Below are 6144 nucleotides of genomic sequence, written 5' to 3'. Positions count from 1 at the left end.
CCCTGTGCTTACTCTACTATAGCTTCTAAAGACTGCATCATGTGACTGTTGAAGTAAACAAAATGCTAGATGTATGTCAACAGAAGATCCTATGACAAGGGAGCAAGAGGAAACTGTAAGGGCCCCTTTTCATACCTAACTTGAAAGTTTTGTTACAGAGGTCTTTCCTAGATCTGCTACTTACTTGACTTTTTTCTTACTCAAGTGAACTAGCTGATAACATTTGAGGAGAAGTATATGTGTGCCTTTCTAAATTAAAGGAGACTAGACATGGCCTTTTCATGTTTCCTCTGTGGTGCAGTGGCCTTTTATTTGGTTACTTCAGTATGGTTTTGCTTTTGTTTCTTGTGCTTTTGGTGGTATATTCAAAAATATTATTGCTAGGACTAAAGTTACATAGTTTTTCCTTCTGTATTTTCTTCTAGGAAATCTGTGATATCAAATCCTACACTTAAGTCTTTAATCCATTTAAAGTTATATTTTGTTCATGGTATATGAGTTTGAAAAGTTCTTCTTTTGCTTGTAGATACCTAGTTTTCCCAACAGCATTTATCAAAGACTGTCCCATATCCAATGTGTATCCTTGGTACTTCTATCAAAGTCCTGCTGACTATGTATAGGTTTATTTCTCGGCTCTCTTTTCTATTCCATTGATCTATACTTGTTTCTGAAATGACAAAAGTCTCTCATCAATGTCTGCACCTGCATTTTCTCTGAGGGTTTATTCATAACAAAAATAAATATTCACTAATATATAAATGTATGAAGAACATGTGGCATATACACACTACACGTAGTAGATATTATTCAACCATAAAAATAATGACATTTTTCCATGCATGAGAACATGGATGAATCTAGATGACATTATTGTAAATGAAACAATCTAGATAGACATACATACTATATGATCACACATCTGGAATCTAAAAACAGTTCAATAAAAAAAAAGTAGACAGTAGTAATGGTTGCCAGGGGCTAGGAAGTAGGAAAAATGGGAAATGGTCAAAAGGTACACATTTTCAGCTAATAAGATGAAAAGCATGGTGGTTCCAGTTATAATTCAGTCTTGTTTACTTTAAGTTTGTTGAGAGTAGATCGTAAGTGCCCTGACCACACATAAACACCCACACTTCACACTGTATACATATATCAGCCATCATTGTATAACATGAATGTATATAATTTGTCAGTTATGTGAGCTTCAGTAAAGCTAGAAAGAAATCCTATGTATCACTTCAAAATAGAAGTACAGAAGTGCTTACCTGGGAAAGAGCAGCAGTACTGTAACAAGGCACTAGTTTTGAGTTTGCATGCATCAGGTTGGATTCCAAACTTGACAAAGCTTTCCCAGAGTCAGTAATGAGAAAAGTCACCATGCTGAGTCGATTGTGCATTTAGTGAGTTGGAACTAGCTATATCAGTGGCATATCACAAACTATAGCTTGATTTTGAGTTATCTCCTACAAGGTCATGTTAACAATAGGCTTGCTGGACCGTGGCACTGTTGATGTTTGAAGCCATTGGGATCTGGCCTGCTTCTTGAAGGAAGTTAGGTTTCTATACACCAGATGCTAGTGTCTGCCATCCCCCTAGTGACTACTGAAAATCTCTCCAGAAATTGTGAAATATCCTCTGGGGAAGGGGATTTGATATCATTTTTGAATGTGGCGATACTGTTTTTCCAGGTGTTTCTTCTAAAGCTTTTTGTTTGGATTTCTGTCCCAGGATAAGGAAATGAGAAGAACGCCATTCATGCTGTCCTATTCTCTCATATCCTTCCTTCTTTTCATTCACACCTGCTATGTGGCTTTGAAAATATGTTTTCCTCTTCCCTTTCAGAAATAAGGAATGCTTCATTGAATTAATTTAGGCTTGTAGTTTATAGTCCTGTGGCACCAACTCAATAGATCTATGTATTTTCATAGCTACAATAAAAATGTTACATGGCAAGTGGATTATATTAGCTAGGCTTGATTTTATAAAGCATTCCAAGGGATTTCACAGGACTTCATAAACATCATGAAAGTTATGAAAATGCATTCATTATCTTTTCAAGACAAGGACTATTGCGCTAAAGTCTCAAGGCTTTATTTCCTTGAGGACTCTCTATGGCTTGGGAGAGAAGTAGATTTCCTGAGGTGAGCATTCTCTATGCCTAAGCTCACAGGGGAGCTAGAAGCTTAATTTTTATAAAAACATTTTTGAGATGAAAAACACAATTAGCTTAAATTACTGCCCTGTAGTATTGCTTTCAAAACCTCAACCACAATATTAGTGTCTGTCTTCACTAGACCTGAGGGAGAAACAAGTAGAAGTACCAAATGGTGACAGGGGATTGTAGAGGTCCATATGAGACTGCTGGTGCCCTGCAAAGGCAGCACTTTAAGGCTTTGGCCATGAGTGTAGTGTACATCGTCTTGTTTTCTAGAGCATCTGCCAGCTAATTCTTTATGTGAGTAGATAATGAAAAACGATCCTGTTTATTTTGTCTCATGTGCTGCTGAAACAAGAAATCAATACAGGTTCACATCTGGGATGAGAACCAGGAGGCAGAGCTATGTCAAGTGAGCTGTAGTTTTGACAGCTGCAGGTAGTTTTTGTGAGTGTGTGACATTTGGAATTCTGGAAACTTTTCAGAGAATATGTAAATGCTAGGACCCCAAGAGGTGAAGGCACATCTGCCAAGAGGTTTACATTATGAGGAGGAGATTGGCTAAGAGGTTAAAGATCTTCCTCAGAGTTATGGAAAGGAAGGCAAAGACAGGCCATCTACTTTATTGACATAGATAAAGGAAGATCTTCTGTATTTTTGGTCAGATGTGTTATACCAAGTGATCATATGATATATCATCCAAACTGAAACATTCTTGAGATGGGAGCTATTAATAATTATGCTGGGATAAGGTAGGTGTTTCCCAGCAACATCATGATATAGAGCCTCCTGCAGTTGTAACCCTTAGAAAATGTACTCTAATTTAGGGTGTGGAATTTATTTGGCTTCTTTATTGTTCATTTCCAGAGCATAGAACTCTAGTGAGGATTTTGGTTTCTTTAAAAAGCACAGAAATAAGAATATGTTTTCATTTAATTCCAGGTGTAGGGATATGGGGCTGCTTCACAGAAGCTGACTATGATTTGCCTCGTGTTTTAGCAGGGATGTGTTTTTGACAGCTGCAGATAGTTTCTGTGTATGTGATATTTGGAGTTCTGGAAACTTTTCAGAGAATATATAAATGATAGGGCCCTGAGAGGTGGGGTTGTTGCTGGGGGGGCTGGTTGATTACTGTTGGTAGTCATGTGCAAAGAAACAAGAAGAAATTAGATACCCTGACTACAAAGATCAAACTTGCACAAAGGAACATGATGCCCCCAATCAGCAGGAAGTAGTCTAATGATAATGTTGGCCCCTTTCCCCTCTATCCTTTTTTTCTCTTCTATCTAATATTAGGAGGTTGAAAGGGTAGAAGTAGTAAAGGGATAAAAAAGGGTGGAAGAGAGAAAGAAACTCACAAAATAGCAAAAGCCCAGCTACATAGAACTATGCCTGTCATTTATGAACTTTCTTGTTAAGTCAATGAATGACTTGTACATGTATATATTTACATGTTGAATTTTTCCTTGCCATATTTACATTCTCTACATTTAATTATATATATATATATATATATATATATATATATATATATATATATATATATATATGGAATTACCCTGCTATACCTCTTATCAATATTTACTCTAAAGACTCCAAGTCAACACATTGAAGAGGTCAATGTCAATGTTTACTGCAGCACTATTCACAAGAGCTTATGGAACCAGCCTAGGTATCTAACAATGATAGAATGAATTTTAAAAAATGTAGTCTATATACAATGGAATTTATCAGCCTGAAAAAAATGAAGTCATAATGTTATCAGTAAAATAGATGAATCTGGATATAATCATATAAAGCTTATTTGTTTCAGAAAGACAAATATGCTTTTGCTAATTTGTTGTTTCTAGACTTATAGATACTTTAAAATATATGTGTACTATTGACATGAAAACAGAAGCAAAACTGTCTGAGGAAAAGGAATTGATGAGTGAGAGAAAGGGAAGGATAGTGTGGTATGAGAGTATTATGCTCAAAGTATATACCTGCAGAAAAATGGCGTTTACGTAATTCTTTATGAGCACTACTGCTAATAGAATAAATGTATAGCTATATTTACACCATAATTTTAAGAAAAATAAATCAGAAAATTATGTCAACCATAAGTTCCTTATATCATATGAATAAACACAAATAATGGCTGATATAGAGAACACAGAAGAATGAAAAGCAAATTTCAGTGGTGGCATAATGGTTGATATTTTATTTGTTTTCAATTATTTTAGCCATCTGAAAATATTCTTTGTAAAAATTTCTAAAAGGAAAAAATGGAAAAATGAATGTTTCCTTAGCATTTGGCCACAAACAGGATCTCTAATTTTAATATGCCCCTGTTTTAAATATTTTAATTTAAATATATAAAATTGTCTTTCCTACATATATGTAAGTGCACTGCATGCATGCCTGACTCCTATAGAGGTCAGAAGTGGTCATGGGATAACCTGGAACTGGAGTTACATCCATGTGGGTGCTGGGCGCCCAACCCACAGCAGATGAAAGAGCAGCAAGTGCTCTTATCCACGAAGCTGTCTCTCCCGACCCCTGGGTTGTCTGTTTTATGAATTTCAGGTGCCTTAAAAATATCTGTCCAAAAATCTGGGGAGATCATCCAAGATGGCGGTGAGCAGTGTGGACCGTGTTTGGAAGCTCCAGTGAACAATTCAGGGAATTGCACAGATTTCTGAGCCAGGAACACTGAGGTCCCCACACCATGGCAGTGGGATTGCTCCACGGTTCGGAGGGACCAGGGTGCGGAGGACCTGTGTGCCCCTGCACACGGGAGGAGCATGGATTTTCTCAGATCGGAGCAGCGGCAGCAGAGGCAGCAGCAGCAGCGGCACCAGGGTCAGCAGCGGCAGTGGCTGAGGTTTGCAGCTCATAGCCTTCTGGTGGAGGCAATTGGTGTGGTGACCAGTGGGAGCTGCTGCGGGAGAGGGGACTCTGGGCAGGATTTGGGTCACGTGGTGCCTTGGGACCCAGACTGGACTCGGCAGACAGTTCGGCCCCAGAGTCCCGGGTTCTGGCTCAGCCCAGCAAGCAATTCTGCCTGAGGCACTAACTCAGTGCAGCCACAGCTCCCCTGCTGTGGTGCAGGCTGGGCGGAGCACTCAGTTCCACCCTAGGCACCACCTCAGCTCAGCGGCAGCTCCCCTGCGGTGACGCAGTCTGGGCAGAACATTTGGTTCCACCACCAGTGCTGGCTCAGCGCAGCCGCAGTTCTCCTGCTGTGACTCAGGCTGCGCAGAGCGCTCAGTTCCACCACCGGCGCTAAATCAGCACAGCCGCAGTTCTCTTGCTGTGATGCACGCTGAGCAGAGCGCTCAGTTCCACCGGCTCTAAGACTCTGGGTGGACACAATGTGCAGTTTGTATCCAGAATTCCTGACTGAGCTTGACAGACAGTTCAGGCCCTGAGTCAATGACTGATCACAGCACGCATTTTGGGCCAAAAGCCCCTAACTGAGCTTGCTGCGCAGTCCCAGCCCAAAAATTCTGGCTGGACCCTGTGTGCATTTTGGGCCCAGAATCCCTAGCTGAGCTCGGCAGACGGTTCAGGCCCTGAGAATCTAACTGAGTTCGGCCCGAGGTTCAGGCCCAGTGTTCCTGGCTGGACTTGGCAGAGGACACAGAAGGCTGAGGATACCTTGGCCTGACCCAACCCTCATTCAGAGACCCAGAACGATTGCAGGACCCACAGCACAGGGGAGCTGAGGATCACTGGCTGTGAGAGTCCAAAACAATAGGGCTAACCTCCTAACATCCACACCAGGGAAGCATTAGAGCTTCCAGCCTAAGGAAATCGTGAGAAAACAAGTGAATCTATCATCAGACTCCATCCATCCAACTCTGGAAGCTACTCAACAAAAACAAAGGTGGCAAGATGTCTAAAGGACAATGAAAAAGCATATGCAAAAAAACCCCAAAACAACATGGCATCTCCAGTTTCCAGCTATCCCAAAGAAAACAACCCAGAGAACTCAAATACAATGG

This window comes from Acomys russatus, chromosome X (genome assembly GCF_903995435.1).
Source record: "Acomys russatus chromosome X, mAcoRus1.1, whole genome shotgun sequence".
In the NCBI taxonomy this organism is placed as follows: domain Eukaryota; kingdom Metazoa; phylum Chordata; class Mammalia; order Rodentia; family Muridae; genus Acomys; species Acomys russatus.
This window is presented reverse-complemented; position numbering follows the sequence as displayed.